The sequence below is a fragment of the Parus major genome, chromosome 15 (assembly GCF_001522545.3).
Source record: "Parus major isolate Abel chromosome 15, Parus_major1.1, whole genome shotgun sequence".
Lineage (NCBI taxonomy): Eukaryota > Metazoa > Chordata > Aves > Passeriformes > Paridae > Parus > Parus major.
In genome coordinates, this window is record NC_031784.1 from 6045322 (window position 1) to 6063115 (window position 17794).

General features: G+C 45.6%; 1 long non-coding RNA gene across 1 annotated transcript; it reads right to left on the minus strand.

The window, feature by feature from the left end:
* Positions 1-2182: 2182 nt before the first annotated feature.
* Positions 2183-7728, minus strand: LOC107211529. The gene is made up of 4 exons (XR_001524203.1): positions 7641-7728; positions 5419-5547; positions 4130-4261; positions 2183-2693 (listed from the first exon to the last, which is right to left on the minus strand). It is a non-coding gene; the product is annotated as an uncharacterized LOC107211529 (long non-coding RNA).
* Positions 7729-17794: the final 10066 nt, after the last annotated feature.

Here is a 17794-nt window from a genome sequence, read left to right on the forward strand (position 1 = left end):
TTTGATAACCACGAGGAAACTCTGAGCACTGTCTTTGTTCTGGAGAATTTCCACTATCATTCAGCATTAGTCAAGCACTAATGGACATTAAAAAATAAAGAATTGCTGTAGACTGGAAAAAATACATCATTTCAACTTTCCCATGTGACTGATGCCTTGAGAAATTGACTGACATAGCTATAACAAAATAATTATCCTGTTATAGCTATGCCAGTATAACTTCTCCACATGGACACTCTATTCTAAAATTTAAGTGACTTTATTACAGAATAATTACTCTAGGACTTTAGACCAGAATGAGGTTCTGCACTGGAGAGTTTTGCCATCGTGGCCCTGGTGATTTAAATTCACCATACTAAGCAGGTAAATTTTGCTGTGCAGACTCTCAGGAGATCCTGCCAGCAGTATTAGATAAGACATCCCAATTCTGTATTATCTGAAAATTGAACTTCTGCACTATACAGGGCATAGCATTCTATTTTGCATGCATTGTCAAACAGGCAGGGCTTTTGCCTCCCAAAGGAATGTCTTCTTGAAGCTCAGAAGGAAGGACAGACAGGCATCACTCAGTTGTAGAAAAAAAAGAAATGGGATTGGGTAAACCCAAAGTCACATTTTCCAAGTGCACTATCACTTCCATCACTTTGCAAACGTGAACTCTGGATGTCCAGCCTTCCCACCCACTTGCCTATACTTTTTTGGCTAGAAGAACACACCTCTGAGGCCAAATTCCTTTTCCTTGCTGGTATTCTAATGGGCTCTCAGGCACACTCGGGCCCCACACGGGTTACAGCTGGCCTTTCAAACGCGCCGTGCTCCCAGCACACGCTGTCCAGACGTGCAGCCGAGCCCCTGGCTCCTCTGCCCGGCTCCTGGCTGCCAGCCCGCTCTGCCTGAGTCACCCTGGCCACAAATTATTCATTCGAGCCACCAAGCATCATCATGAGCCACATTCTTCTAACAAGACTTCACACGCCTGAGCTAGCAAATGTCGTGATGATTTGGGTCGTGGAGACACCGGGAGAACCTTAAGTGTGGAATGCACGAGGGACTCTCAGCCTCCTCCTGCTCCTCTCCTCATCAGCCCAGCTCTGCCGGGCGCTGGTTGTGCTGGAACAGGGAGCTGTGGTTTGCCTGATCTCGGCAGCAGGAACAACTCTGGTCTCTGCACAGAGACCACCCGGGAACCTTGGGTGCTCCAGGCACAGAGTCATTTACCACGTGTTTGAAATTGAACTAGTGGAAAGATCTTGTTCAGTCCCAAAACACAGCTGAGCTAACACACAGGAATCAAAGGAAACAAGCAGCCCTATTAACAGCAGGATCAGTGAAGCCTGGTTTGCTGCACATTTGTCTTTCAAAGTTGAGCTCCTCTGCGGATTCCCTCGTGCCGAAAGACTGAGTTTGTGCCTTTTGTTTGATGGACAAGCGTACTGGGTTTGCATGACAAGGTTTTGGTGGCAGGAGGGGCTACAGAGGTGGCTTCTGTGAGGAGCTGGCAGAAGCTTCCCCTGTGTCCAACAGTGTCAGAGCCAGCTGGCTCCAAGACGCATCCAGGGCTGGCCAAGACCCAGCTCATCAGCAGCAGTGGTAAATCCTTTCTTTAAATCAGAAGGGATTTAAAAAGGGGTGCTGGGGAGAGTGTGGGGAGAGTGTGGGGAGAGTGTGTGCCTGTGCAACTGCAGCTGGAGAAAGAAGCAAGAAAAACAGCCCTGTGGGTACCAAAGTCAGGGAAGGGGGAGGAGGTGCTCCAGGCACCAGAGTAGGAGTTCCCCTGCATCCCATAATGAATGATGGCCATGGTGAGGCAGGCTGTTCACGTGCAGCCCATAAAGCTCCATGGTGGAGCAGATACTCACCTGTAGCCTTGGGAAGACCCCACACTGGATGCCGGAATGAGGCTATGACCTTGTGGGAATTCTGCACTGGAGCAGGTTTGCTGGCAGGTCTTGTGCTCTCCCTGGCAGCCCTGAGAGGGTCAGCTTTCCACTGAGCTGTGGACCACTCCATGGGACAGCTGGGGAAGGCTAGAGAGATGAGAGAAAATATTTTCCTGTACATCTCTTCTTAGTCCAAAATCAAGGGGAGTAGCCACACATGGGACATCCTGTTTGGAAAGAGATTTCTTAAAAGTAATCCTTTTTTCCCCCAGAAATTTTGACACTTCCCATTCTGGACTCTACACACCATAAGTGGGTTTTATTGTCATGGAAAAAAAATTATGCAGCATTAGAAAGCAAGGAAATACTGAACAGCTCTTGCCTTGCAGCTAAGTGTGATCCAGGCTCCATTGCACTCAGAGCCAGGAGTCCCATTGACGCCAGTAAGGCAGGGATTTTACTTCTGAAAGTTTAGTTTTTGTTTCATGTTTGTATTAAAGAGCCTGAGAACCCATGCTTGATGAGGTTAAGCAAGCCCAGCAGGGTTGATACAATGCTCTTGTTCCCTCTCAGATCCACACACAGCCCAGACCACTCTGTGTGTGTCTGCCTCTGAATTATTTAACTGTCCAGCTGGTTAAAAATAGCACAGCAGCAACTCCCTTTCCAGCCTCTGACTGTTAAATGGGCGTCAGAGCCCAGCCAAGGCCGAGGTCGTGGCCTGGGCTGCACATGTGGCCAGGGTGAGCTGGATGCTGGAGGGAGGGAGAGGCATGTCGCCACAAAGCCTGGTTCCAGCACGATGATATCAGCCTGTGAAAGAAAAGCAAGGCAAACTCAGAACACTATGAAGCTGCCAAAGAAAACACTGTCTTCACAATGAACAAAAGTCTGATTAATTATTAATTGCCTGGCAGCTAATTAGCATTCCCTTGGGCAGCTGTCTACAGAGTGCCTTATATTTCCAACACACGGTGGGCCAACATCATCGATGCAAATGGCTTTGGATCAGAGTTAGCAACTGATTTGTTGCCTGAAACAAGTTGTTCCCCTCCCGACTCCCCATCTCCTCCTGTCACCTCTCTTTTCTCCACCCAGGGACTTGGGCTCATTACAGTGTGAGCTAAGCAGAAAACATCCCTTGCTGATGAATCTCCTTCCTGTGGTGCTTTTTTGCAAGGCAGCTGGACACCTCCCAGCAGCCACCCCTGTGCACAGCCCCAGCCTGCGTAACAGGAGGGTGACTGCAGTGCTCCAGCCCTGGAAAAAACCTTCTTTGGCTGTTGTGTGGCCAGAAGGGAGGGGAGCAGCTCTGGGTGGTGAGGCACTGATCATCTGAGGCAGGAACACAGTCTGGGCTTTAGAACTCAAGGCAGCATTCAGGGAATTCAGCATCAGCAAATCATAGAATCATTTAGGTTAGAAAACACTTGTAATATCATCAGGTCCAACCCACTGCCAAGGCCACTACTAAGCCATGTCCTTAAGCCATTTACACATCTTTTAAATCCCTCCAGTGGTGGTGACTCCACTGCCTCCCAGGGCAGCCTGTTCCAATTCCTGACAGCAACAATCCTTTTGGTGAAGAAATGTTTCCCAATATTCTAGCTAAACCTCCCTGCTTGCATTCAGCTCCTATTAATGTTAATGGGACCTAGGCACATGCAGACCCCTTATGAGAGCATAAACATAAATTACAGCTATGTACAGGCAGAGCAAGCCTTCATCTTGCTCTTTTACAATGCCAAGAAAGATGCACTTTCCATTTTAGGAACTTAGCAGCTTTAATTATTTCTTTTTTTTTTTTTTTTTAATGGAACAAGTCAATAGAGTTGGTGAAATACTGCAGCAAAATCTGAAGGTTTCTCAGTTTACCGTCATACCACTTGGCAAAGGTTGTCTACAAACCTGTGTAGACTAGGAAACAAGTTTAGGATTAGTAGTGTCTCCAAAATGCACCTTTCTGGGGTTTAGGTAGGTGTCAGGCTGTTCCTGCAGTACAGAATTAATTTCAAAGAGTTTTTGGCATTTTCCCTGAGAAATTCACCCAACCTCTGTATTTTACACCTGACACCTGAGTGTACCTGGCACTTATTTTCATTAGATGAAGATGTGTCTGAGAGCTTAACAGGAGTGCAGGCAAACTTTAAAAGGCAAGATGGTGAAGGAAACAAGGATCAGCTACAGAGCAGGCTCAGGTGTCAGCTCTGGCCGTCAGGAGCCAGGAGTACCAGAGAAGGTGAGCTGACCTGGAATCCAGCAGAGATAATAGCTGTCACCCCAACAACTTCAGCAGAGCTCAGACTGGTGAAGGATCATCTCCAGCTCCCGAGATTAGAGGAATGATCACTTTCCTTGCAGACAAGGCCAGGTGGTAAAAGCTGCCATGGTGATCAGAGAAGCCCTCATTAAGAGGAGCACAGAATCATTGAGCCAGAGAGCAGTTCCCTGGTCTGTTTACACAGTTTTTAGAACAAGGAGTCCAGCACCTAAGACTACGTGTCCTGGCTGCTACTGCAATATAAAGATCATAAAATCACTCTTTTCCTACCCCAAAACCAGAGGATAAGTGCTGATGCAGCAAGATGACTGAGATAAACACGGTTGCTTTCAGAGTGAAGGGACACAATCTGTGGGAAGTTCTTTGTTTCCAGGCAAAGAACTTGAGCTACCAAGTGAAAAAAAAAAGCCCACAGTCAAGTTTCAAGTTCTTATTCTCATTCTACAGGTTTAGCCTGCCTGCTGCCTTGCTCTAACTCTGCACTGTGCCAGTGAGGCAGCACATTAGTCAAATATGAGACCATTAAGTTATATCTCTATAGATATGGGATATAACCCCTTGAAATATATACGTTCTGCAGAGGAGCAGAGCATGGCTTTGTGGAACTCCTGTTAACAGTTCTGCAAAGAACCTGCAGCTGCAATGCACAGCCAGATATTTTATTAGACTACATTTCTCCTCGTGTGCATGAGTCATATAAAGTACATAAACTCATGAAGTCCAACTAAGACTGGCATAAATCAGGGGTAACACCAGTGGAGCCAGTAGAGTTGCACTGGGGTGAAAGTGGCATAAATCAGAGGCTGATCAGGTACACATTTTCTTTAAGGTAGACAGACCATTAAGTGGCTTACATAGACTCCTTATCACATTACAGTTCTGTAAGGTAAATAACAGTCACCAAGCACTGTATATAATGAATTGCAGCCTGCAACATACAGCAAATGGCCATTTTTCTCTGGGAATCTCTCGGCTCAGAGCTCTGAGACCAAAAATAATGGGCAATATTCTCCAGCATTCATGTGTGACATTCCCATTAGTATTAACAGGAGGTATGTGCCCAAAGTCAGGATGTAGTCATCAGCAATCTGAATTGGATATTACTGAGGCTCCCAATGAACATTCCAGTTTCATCTCCAGCCATGACCCTCCTAGGGAGCAGCCACAGCTCTTTACTCGCCTTTGCACAGGAAAATATTTATTTGGTGTCAGGTAGAGCTGGGATCAGAGGAAGCAGGGCAGTCTGGTATCACTCACCTCTGAGCATCAGCCCCCAGAGGAGCCTCACACAGCAGCCCAGCCCTCAGCAGGACTCACTGGTGCATGCACTGGGCGTCTATCACAGAAAACAGCATCAGGACTCGGAGGCTGCATGGCAGCTGAAGCCTGAAGGAAGTAAGAGAAGTGAATTGACCACAAAGTTATAGGACAGATCAAGAATTTTACAACTTAAATGCCCAAGCCTGTTTTCCTCCCAATAAAGCCTGCTTTCTGCCTACATACACATTTATTGTACGTTGGAAGGGCAGCAAAGAGATCAGAGTTTGTTTAGATTGAAGTTCAAAAGTAATTTGTCTAGTTCAGGGTAGAGATATGCTTCTTTAAAGCTTAATATACACATTAATTGCTTAATTTTTAAATTAGACTTCAAAGTGACTGGAATACAGAGCTAAAGCAAGTTCAACAAGCAACCAAAGTTTAACTAACACAGGCAGAGCATGGATATGTACACAGTTCTGTTAACAGGAACAAATTGCTTCCTGCCCTGAATTGCACCTAAGAAGAGCCATAAGCTGGTTCAAAACTAAATATACACCACAGCATGTGTACTTGCTAAGAAGGTCATTAGAACAGAGAGCTTGGGGAGACAGCTGTGCCAGGAGAAAATAAATATAAAAATAAGGTGTAGTGGAATCTGTGCAAGAGAAAATAACTGAAAAGACACAGAAGGCCAGGGAGCACAGCTGCTTGAAATTATTCTTTAGAAAAGAAATAGTGCAGCTGCATGCCTTATCCTAACCTCCTATCTCTGAAGGTATGAACCTTGGCAATGCTATTCCTGCCCTACCCAAGTGTAAGCATCTGGCACCACAGAATGCCTTCTGGAGAGCCAAAGGTGAGACTGCCCATCCAGCCTAAGGAATTAGGTTATAAGATTCTGGAGGTTTGGCTTTGCAGTTTAACAAGTGTCCCTGTCAAAGACTTTCTTCACTGCACTAATACAGACTTCTGTCAGCTCTAAATGCCAGGGCTTAATCCCAGAGTTACTGGCTTGTCAACAGAGTCTCCCAGAATACTGTCCATACCTTGGACAAGCTGCAATTAGAGTAACAGAACAATGTAAACAGGGCTCTAACCTAAACATGACTGGCAGTGATACAAGAGAGGGGTCAGGGGGAAGCTAATCCAGAAATTCAGTGTGCACCCCCTTAAGCAAGGAGTTTGAGTGCAACTAAAAATAGAAGGTGAGACTATCTGACAGCTAAATTGCCAGTGGTAGCTTAGCATGGATTCGGTTACATTGCTCAGCGACCCTCAGTGAATTAAATAGATTGAAATGCTAATGATAGAGTGAATTCCCAGTACAGAGGTAGAATAAAGTAGTCAGATTAGGTTTCAGACAAGGTGAGTTCAATGGCAGCAAAGAGATCAGAGTTTGTTTAGATCAAGGTACAAAAGTAATTTGTCTAGATCAGGGTAGAGAGATGCTTCTTTAAAGCTTAGGGGCTCCCCAATGTTAAGTAACATGTCAAAAACATGTAGACCTGAGAAGCTGTTTCAGTGACTGCTATTTTATGTGATTTCTATCAACACTGGAACATTTCTCACTGGTCTCAATACACTCCTAATGGCATCACCATTTATCTCCTAATTAATTAAATGCTACTCTGATGACAGATGTGTGACAGTTCACCTGAGCTGTCACTCAGACTGTACTTGTTTCTTCTCACTGGGTATTCCAACCAGTGTGGTGCTGCAGTGAAACCATAACTGTGGCATTCATTGTCTTTGGGGTTTACAGGTGATCACCACGACACCACAGCTTCACAAGTACACAGAGGCTCATCCCCACTGCTCCTCCTAAAGCTCAGGAAGCAGAAAGGACTCACATCCTTGATCAAGTGTCTTACCTGCCACTGCACAGACCAAGCCCAGGCTTGTTTTTTAAACAAAGATTAAACCCCAGGCTAATGATAATGGAAATTGATACTCACAAAGCACACACAAAAATTAAGAACTGAACTTGTAACTCCACTCAGGGTTCACCTGTTCAAAACAACTCTGAAGGCTCTTCAGAGCAGGTGTATTAATACATAAATTCCAGGATCAATTTAGCCTAAAACAACTGATCCATCCCTTCTCTTCCAAGGTCACAAGGCAAGCCAGTGCCATTAGATTGAAACCAAACTTGATATAAGATGCACTGTCCTCACAGTGAGGGCAATTAAAGACCTTACTTGACAAGATAGCAGGCTTACCATCACTCAGAGCTTTAAAAATGGGATTAGGCATCTTTCTAAAGGATGTGTTCCAATTCACTATCCTTGTAATTCAGGATAGTTATTCCTGTAAGAAAGTGACATTGCAGCTTGTCATTCAGCTATCAATCAGCAGTGTCATAATACTTCAGTGTCAGTTGTCTGTTTCCATTACAATAAATAAATAAGAATTACATCTTCTATTCAAGAAAAAGCAATGTAAGCCTGTGTAAGGTCAGGGGAGGTGTAACATGTCATGCCCATGGGAGCTGCTTTTGTTGTAGTGCTTATATGAAACTGAGAGCAAGAAATCCAAGCTCTCTGGCACCCGTGTTTTCAGTCTAAGCACCAGACCTCACCATCTGGTTATTGGGTTAATTACTATATAGGAAGAACTACAAGGAAAAACATCCTCCAGAGTGATAATTTGATTTAGGTCACCCTTCTTGAGGTCTGACACAAACAGGACCAGCTTTGAGATGGCAGCTGACTTGGCAGGAGTCAGTTCCTCAGCCAGACAAGCTGCATTTTGAGCAGTCACTTCTCAGGCACCACATGTGGGGTGGGACTCACTTCTGCCTTCCTCTTCACCAAGGCTAATTGTTGGCTTGGTCTCAGTATTACTCCAGGAAAAGACTCCATGGCCAGTGTTTAGGAACTGTGTGAGACAGCTCTGCTGACTGCCCATGAGGCACCACCCTCAGCACCTGCAGTTAGCAAGATCTGGGACCAATGAAAATCTGCGGAACTACAGTCCCTCAAGTACAGAGAAAAAGAGTACAGAGACAGCAGAGTCTCACCCCTTGTGGTTCCAGGCCAAAATGAGATGCAGCAAGTGGAAATAATTCTTGAGAAGCAGAGCCTTGATGTGCTTTCTCCATTCATAGTAACAGTCCACTTTATGCCAAGTGACTCATTACCATGAGTGAAGGGAACGTGATTCAACCAGAAAAGCACATGTAATTTGCATAGATTACTTTCCCACTTGGTTTCCATGCTGTGAAGTAACAGGGACTGGCTTCAAGAAAAACAAAATTTAAAAAAATAAAAAAGAAATAATCCCATGACTAATTCTTTGCTTAAGTATTAAGATATAATAGATTGAAGAGACATTTGGATATGGCAATCTAGAGGAAATAAAAACAAACCAAGCATTGTGTTCCAGTTATTTCTAGTGTTGTGAAAGTGAACAGAAACTATTGTTCAAAGAATGCTTCAAACACCCTTGCAAAAGAAGAAATAAATGTTTCTGTGAGCCCATGGAAGAAATGAAGAGGGGGTAAACTCAGTTGGTTGGATTTCAAGATTTGCTTTTCTTCCCTGGCTGGGTGCATCTTGTGTTGTTGTCAGTGGTGACACCACCCTTATCAGCCTCTGTGGAAGGACCACTGCAGAGCTGGCAGCTCCCTCTGAACAGAGAGTGCTCTCCTCTTGCACCTTGCTCTGGACACTGCAGCATTTCACAAGATGAAACTCAGCTTTCAGCAGTTATATATCCAAACATTAACCTAAAACTAGGATGTGATTTCCCTTGTAAGAACACTGTAATGCAGTGGCTGCAGTGGGTAGTTTGCAATTTCCTTTGCTGAAGTATTTGCTGGCATAACCGTGATAAGAATAAGCAACTGGTTCCAGTAAAGTCACAAGGGCAAACCCAAACTGCTTTCTTTGTGCATAAATGGTTTAATGTGACAGGGCATGGGGAAAGCAGAAGATCTGTCAGAAAAAATAAACAGGAAAGAAAATATTATTTCAGAATAACTCATCCCAAGTAAACGGAGCTTTCCGAAGAAGCAGCTTGTAAACTATTGGGTTTCAAGAGTTGCATCCTGGCTCCAGGCAATGTATGATGCTTCACTTGACAAACAAACCAAGCTCAAGAAAAACAACTTTGCTAGATTAAGACAGCAAGGAGGGAAGAACTGAAGTGACACACGGCTCGCCAGACACAGGGCTCGTTTCACTGCAAGAGAGCAGTCGGGCTTCAGATGAGGCAGATAAACAAACAGACCTGAAACCCACAAAACCTTTCCCCACACTTTGAACCAACTGCAAAGATCAATAACACCATATTTTAGGAAATGTGCAGAAGAAAAGTAGCACCTCCTTACAGCAGCACAATGAAGACACACAAATCAACATGCAGCTACTCAGCTTTCTGTCCCCAGGCCTGCATCTCCTGAAGCCTGCTCCCTGTGCCTCGCATTTCTTTTACTTCCAGCTCAGTGGCTCAGAGGTGGTTACCTACCTGAAATTGTGCTGCTGAAAGAGGAGTTTCACCTCTGCTGTCCTGAAGGATGGGAAATGTCACTGCAGAGATGGGTGAAATTACACCCTCTGCAAGGGTGCAATCTCCTTAACATTCCAAGAAATTTATTTTGAACCTCATATAAGAAACCAACTGGAAAATAGAGAAGACAAGTAATAGAAGGGCACTGCAAAAGTAAATAGAATTCAGCAATAACAGAGCAAAAAATAAATCCCTGTGAAGACTCTGATCATCAGCTTCACATTTTGATCTGGTCCATCTCAGCATGTCCCAGCATCTTTGGCAAGTGGGCCATGTTTACAAGTGGCAGCAGCTGGAAAGCTCAGCTCCAGCTGAGATCTCCGTGGGCAGAGCTCCCTGAGGAAACTGCAATCAGAATGTGCTGGGTGAGAGTTTACAAATGGGGAACTGAGGCACAGGAAGGTTAATAATAATGATACTTTGCATTTCTTGATTACTTTAAATGGCCCACACCCTTTACAGACGTTGACCCTCCCAATACCCTGGGGAGAGGTGACTGGCTATTATTATCCTGGTTTTTCACTTATGGGGACAAAGAGCGTGAAATGTGTCATTCTCCAGGCCAAATAGCTGACAATTGATGAACATACTTCTCTGTTTCAAGTCCAGCTCAAGTGCTGCATGAAATATCCCAGTGTTCTCCTTCTGATCAGCCTTGTCTCATTGCTCCTCATAACTGCAGACATTTGGAACACCCTTAACTCCTCTGCTGGCACAGTTGGTTGGAGGCCAAGCATAAGCTGCCCTCACCCATCGAGGACAGACAACCCCTTTCCCTCAGACATCCCTGTCCCCCAGCCCCACCTGCCAGCAGCATTCCAGGTGTGTGTCCTTGCTGCTCCTAAACATCTCACCACAACCACCGATTTTATTGCTCCAGTGCTTCCTGTAGCCATCTCCTCCTTTTCCCCTGCTTTTCCAGCTGAAGGAGGACCACACAGGGCTGGGAATGGGGCTGAGCAATGATTTCTAGGAGGATAAATAGAGAGAAGGGAAATAGCTACCAGGCAATGTTGACATAAGTCTGAGTGGAAATTAAACAGTTTCTCACCAGCAGAGTAAGCTTCTGGAACAGGCCTGGGAGAGCAGTAGTGGGGAGTAAATATCCAGGACAAAAAAAAAAAATACCCTCAGCTAGTGTATATAGTTTTAAGATGCAGTTTATTCAGTCTATAGGGATGGGCCTTAAAGGATGATCTGCCAATGGAGGAGGCCTCCCCAACCTGGAACTCCCTGGGACTTCCTTGAAAGCACCGAGCTGTGCAGCTCACAGCCACCAAGGGTCATTTTTATAAAACCTTGGCTGCCAAAGTGGTCATCAGGAAATTGCATTGCAGCACTCAGCCCCAGCTCTGTTCCTGGACTGTGGCAATCTGTATTTTTATGTCCTGAAGGAGTGCCCCCATCCCTCCTGTGGCAGGGGCTGCTCGAGTCCCACCTTAATGGGGTCCTGGGATGCTTTGCCATAGGGCTGGTGGTCCCTGACTCCAGTGGCACTCCTCCCTGTGTCACACCCAGCTGCTCCAATTCATTTTGCTCTGCTCCACAATAAATTTACAGCCAGGGCTTCCTATGGCCAGCACATCCTGTGGACACGGATCACAGGCCCTTTGGTCAAGCTCCTGGAGGAGGCTGTAACAACAGCAAGGGCAGTCAGTGTGATTTAGGGAGTGTTGGGAACTTATATTCAAACAGGCAGCCCCTCTACTCCCCTCCTTGCTTTCCCAGGGTGCAGACTGCCCTTGTCCCCCCCAGAATCAGCCATGCAGTGGGCACACTTCCAGCCAGAGGGGATGAAAGGGATGGGTCAGAGGCCAGGTCCTCCCGCCTGACCCAGGGGGTGTCAGAGGCAGCCAAAACCCATCCATCAAATGTAAGTGCTTGGTTATCACAGAGGGAGTGCTCGAGGCTTTGTCTCCATGGGAAGATTGTACTGGGATCGTTCAGGGTATGAACACAAATTGCTGTGATCCCTTGGGGCCCTTCTTTGCTAGAAAAATGTGAGTCCTTAATGCTCATTAATTAACTCAAAGTAGGCTTTGCGGGAAATGTGTAGTTTTCACATGAATCAGGAGGTTATATTAAAGACCAGCTCTGCATATTTTATTGCTGTATGATTCAGCAAAACTCAAGCATGCACTTAAGTTTAAACATCTGCTTAGAGCTCAGTGAAGTCAAGGGAAGGCTGCTAAAACACTTCAGTGAATTGGAGCTTATTTAGACTGGGTGTGATTTAGGAATCAGCAATCAAAAATTTCCAATACTTTACCTTGTACTGTAGTACCTGAACATGAAGTCCTTTCCATTTGGCTGGAAAACTGCTAGCACTATGAGAATAGGTAAGATTTAAGAGTACAGAAGATGCAAGGCTGGCAGTCACAGTACAGAGGTGTGTGTTTCTCTCTGCAGGACTAAATCACCCCAGTGCAATGAGGACCCATGCACTGCTTTTCTGCTTTCCTGAAGCCTGTTGCACTACAGACTGAAGTGCTTTGTGCCAAGAGGCTACAAGGCACTGCCCAGATGTAGAAGAGCTTGTAAAACTGCTGAGTGTGTTTGGAAGGCACTCACAGCTCTGGAATGATGAGGTACTGCTGTAAAGTTGAGAAGATCAGCTCCTGATCAGCTGTGCTTTTTCTGCCCACAGGCATAAAGCATGTGCTGCCACAAGAAGGCAATTCCTGGAGCTCTCTTCTCCTGCCATAAGACAACGATATAAGAGGGTCCCAGAGCCAGTAAAAACACCATCCTTGAAGCTGGGGCTGACTTGCAGCTGGGGCAGCAGGTACAAGACCCAGGCTGTTCCCCACTCAGCTTTTCAAAGGGCTCCCTTCCTCCAGCCATGAAGTGTCAGCCACCAAAGCCTAATGATTGTTCTTTAACCTTAAAATATGACAGCCCCGTGCTGCACTTCTGTGATCCTGTAATCATATCTTCCTACAGACGCCCTTCTCGTGCAGCTTAAATATTTTACAAATACATGTCTAAGTACAAATCTACCACATTAACTCTTGTATAGAGGGTACTTATTTTCAGCTGTGTGGCTGGGATTCCTATCAGTGTAATTTACCATGCAGCATGACAGAGCTGAGCTAGAAGGCACAGCTTTTACTAGCTAAAATACAATAAAATATGCTACACCGTGTTTCACAGATGAATCACTTCTAAACCGTGCCTTTAAGTATTGTCTGTCACTGCAGTTCCTTATTGTAATACTTTGTGAGAGCTAAGAGAAGGAGAGAGAAATTGCCTTTTAAATCTCTACAAAACCTATCATCCAGGAGAAATTAGGGACATTTGTTCTCGGAGTCAGGTGGGTTACATAAGAGAAAGCTATACACAACAGGTTTCATATGAGTGCAGGTGAGGCAAATGTGTTTTCCCTTATTTATATTATGTTTTATCCTAAGAGCATTCAAGGACCAGCCCACAAACAAAACAACACCCAAACTCTGTAAAGAGCAGCTGCAGTCCAAAGGGTGCAGACAACTGTTTCCTCTCAGCCCAAGCTGCCAGGCCACCAGCACAGAGACCCCAGGAGAGCAGAACTTCCTGATACCTGCTCTGAATTAGCTCCCAAAGGGAGAGCCAGCAGCATGTGGACAAAGCAGAGGAGCAGGTCAGACAAATCAGCAGCAGGCAGTAAGGTATTCCCATATGCAGTCAGGGCCAAATGGTCTTTGCAGCCCTTGCTGCAGAGGACAGCACTGGAAGTACTGGCACGGGCCCCCAGCAGGCACAGAAAACCTGAGGAGCAGACAGCTATTTGGGAAATGGCCATACAAGACCTGTGCCAAAGATCTCTGAACACTTCCCAATGTCTAAAATCAAACTGAACTATGAAAGACCCAAAGTTACAGGGAGAGAGCAGTAATGATCTCTAGTGGGATGTCTAGAGTCTGGCCAAAGTCTTTATATAATTTATGTGATTGGAAGGCACACACTTCATTCCTGCTACTAAATACATCTCCACTCACCAGATACCCAGATTTTCCCTGCATTCCCTGGCTCATCTGCACAGACCCTGGAGCCAAGCATCAGGTTATCCCCTGGGCTGCTGGAACCCTTCACAGACCCAGAAGTCTTTCTGTAGATTGCAGCAGGTTGTTTCTAAGCCAGCCTCTCCTGGGCTCTCCTCTCAGTTCTTTAAAGCTACCTCTGAAATAATGCAGTGAAGACAAAGCTGGAGCAAGAGGGCTGTAACAGCTGGTGGCCACAGCTGCAAGTTTGGGCCAGAACATATTGTTCTTCCTACTGCAAATGCTTTCTGTTAATAAGAAACTTACTACAGAGATTGTTTTCTTCTTTGGGGACCTACAGCACAAACCAAAACCAAGGTCAAAGAAAAAGTCCATTTTTTCATTTACCATTTTGGAAGGATAAACAAGAAATGCCCCAGTCCCCTCTGCCATGAATTACTAATGCTCCTGTTATTCACTGCCTGTCAAAAGTTTCATCAAGACACAAGATCAGGTTTTGAAAGATATCCAAAGGTGATTAAAATGCTGCATGATGGAAGAACCCTTGACCTTGAGGGCAGAGCTGCTGGGCAGCAGTGCAGGAGCTGTGCATGGCTGCTGCACAGGGTGCACACACACAAACAGCCTGGTCCCTGCAGGGGCTGTCACTGAGCTGCCAGCTCTGGGATCAGTGTCAGAGCTCCCTGTCCCACATACACTGAGGATACAATCCAGCATGTCACTCCAGAAGGTTTCTGCCTCTCCCAATGTATTGCAGAGAAGCCTCCTCTCCTGCAGCTCTGAAATCAAGTGCAGCAATCACTTCATGCTGGACCAGAGCATTCATCTTCAGAGATTAAGACCCTCTGGATTGTGTGCCACTGCCTTTTGGTCACACAGATCTGAAAATAACATAAGCAGAGGAAAAAGAACTGAGTATCAGCTCAGTGACAGTCCTCTTTGGCTCCTTCAAAGAAAAGTGTAATTTGGGGCTGCTGGAGATCCCTGTCATGCCCAGTGCTGGTCCCAGGCTTGCAGGCACCTCTGGGTAGCTTGGTGCAGCTTCCCAGTTCACTCCACCCACAGTTTGGTTTTCTGTCTCAGGCTGCACAGCTGAGTGTGTCTCAGTACCAAAAAACAGCATTAAGTTAGTTGGACTAGTGCCTTCCTGTACATTTGTAAACAGTATGAGACTGTGGGGTTTCACTATGTCTCATGGCTTCTGCAGGAGGAGGGTGAGTCAGAACTGGCCAGTGAAGAAAGCTGTTGTGTCTGGGACCCTGCTCCACCAGTTTCAGAAGCTGGAAGGTGCACATTACACTTTACATGTATGTTTAGTTCGCTTTCTTCAGCTGCCCTAGTGGTCTGGGAAGGGGAGCCATGGGGAAGGGAGAATTTTTCCTTTTCTTTTTTGACAAAACCAGAAAAACCCCAAAACCCTCAGAAGTATCAAGTCTCAGTTTTATTAAAGAACCTTCACAAAGATCCCCCAAGTATTTGCATCTAGAATAACTCTGTCTCCTGGACGCATTAACACCTACTCACATCAATTTCCACTGAGCATCACCTCACCCTGTGGTCCCTGCAGTCACACGGAGCTCAGACCAGTGCAGGACACAGCTGACAGATTTTCCAGCCCCTCACTGCCTCCATCCCAGCCATGCAACACACAGGAAGGCTGTGTGAATTTGAAGGCATGCAAATCTCTGCCTATGAACCTGGCTCTGCTCAGCTGCTCTTTCAGCCCCAGAGATTTATGTATCCCCTCCCTTTTAAGTAAACTCTTTTTCAAGAGCATGACTGTAAAGGTAAGTTCAGGCATAGACCTGTGTAAATTATATGGTTTGAGCTCCCCAGGGATTAACATGGTTTCTGCAATCTCTCCACTGCTTAGGCTCCCCTGTATGCTCCATAATCATTTCCAGGTTCCTTCATGCTCCCTGACTCAGGGCTGTAACTCAGACTGTCACCCTCTGTGCTTGAGAGGCTCCACTGGCAGCTCTCAGCTTGCCTAGGGAGCAGCCCCCAGGCAGTTCCAGCTGGGAGGGAGGAGGTGCCAGTGCCTTGGAGCAGTGATGCTCTCCCAGCTACAGAGCAGGCACTGGGAAATATGCCCTGGTTCACTGGGGGACAACGGGCTGCCAGCTGAGGAGACCTGGGTGTTTGTAAAGATCATCTAGTTTACATCTACACTGTCAAACTGAGTAAAAGTTGTCCTTGCAGCAAATGACTTCTATAAAGATCAGAAATGGATGTTGCTTATTGCCTATTGATTTCCTGGATGAGGAATGTGCACATGGCACTGAGCAGAGTTTGCACTACAAACACTTGTATAATTATGGGAGAAGTACACATTAATGAGGGGCTGACTATATTTTCCTTAAGTGGAGAGTGTATTTAAAAGGAGAAGGTTCCTAGAGCTTTTGAAGTCAGAAGCTGTTAAACAGTCAGCAGCTGGAAATTTAAAATTCCTTCACATCAAGGCTCTGTGATCAATAGGGATTAAGTCAGACAGGACCTTTCAAAGCTTTCAAAGCTTCTAGCCTTATTAACAAATAGGTATCTGAAACACAGAGGCACTGCTGGAGACATCTGTGAGACCTTGGTGCTGGGACAGAGGCAAGGGGACAGAGGCTGAGGTGGACACGACCACTGTACGCGGCTGACTCACCTCCAGCCACAGCAGTCAAACCTGGATGCTCATTTCCCTTCTTTTGGTGCTGCTATCTCCTGAACACATGTCATCCAAAGAGGAGATTTCCTGCCAAGTTTCCAGACAGCCTACTCCTAAGTGTGCCCTCGTGGTACCCCTTTTCCAGCTCAGGTGGTCATGGAGGAACAGCCAGCTCTGGGAGCAAACACCCACCTGTGGGCAGGGGAGTGCAAACAGATGCTTTGTGTTTGCTCCACTCACAGACTTTAACATCCCTGGTTTTATTCTAACAAAACCTGATCCAATTGCTTCTTTGGATTTTTTTCTTTCAACTTAAAGCCTCTCAGTCTTCTTTTGGGACCAAAGCTTTGTCTGAGTCAGGGTGCCATCACAGGCAATTCTGTAGGTGCTTCCAGGGCCTCTCTTGGAAATTGTTTCTGCTGGTACTTAAAGCCCCAAGGCCTTTGAGTTATTGATGAAGTAAGATTCCCTCTGCTACATGTTCACATCAAGAAGCAAAGGGACTGATTTGTACCAAGATCAGCAGCTCATATCTCTGCACCTCTGGACCCACCTGAGTCCTGTCTGAGGACTGCTGTTGTGAAATGCCTGGTTAAGGGTTACAACAGTCTTCACTTTCTCCTGTCACCTGAGAAGCACTGGAAAGAAAAGAACAATTGATCTCAATATCTTTATCTTTCTCTATTTTTTTTTTTTTTTTAATCAAGGAAAGAGAGAATAAATTAAGATTCTTTCCCTTTCCTGACAGTTTTCCATTCAGTATGGATGGAAAAAGCAATAGGTCCTGGACACCCAGAGGAGGTGTCCAGGCAGCAATTCTATAAAAGAGGAGCAAAGATTAAGAGCTTTGGTCTGATCAGATCCAGAAATCAATTTCTTCTTCTTGTAGGATGTGTTTTATACACCAATTTTGCTGTTTTACTGGAGTTATAAATACGCTGTCTTTTGAGGAAAAAAATAGATTCCTGCAAAATTAAGAAATCCACTCCCTTTCTTTTCTTTGTATCTAGCAGGTGCAAGCTACCAGAAGAGATTTCCTTCTCAGCAGACGCTGTATCTGAACACCGCTGTTTCATTTACAATATTTCCTGCATGAACAAGCTTAGCCCTGTTGCTGCCATGTCTTTGGATTTACGACATGCTCAACAGTTTGTTATTTTCTCCTCTGCCTTCCAATGGCCTTTGTCTCGCTGGGGTGACGAGGGAGGCTGAGGGGAGGCTCGTGGCCACT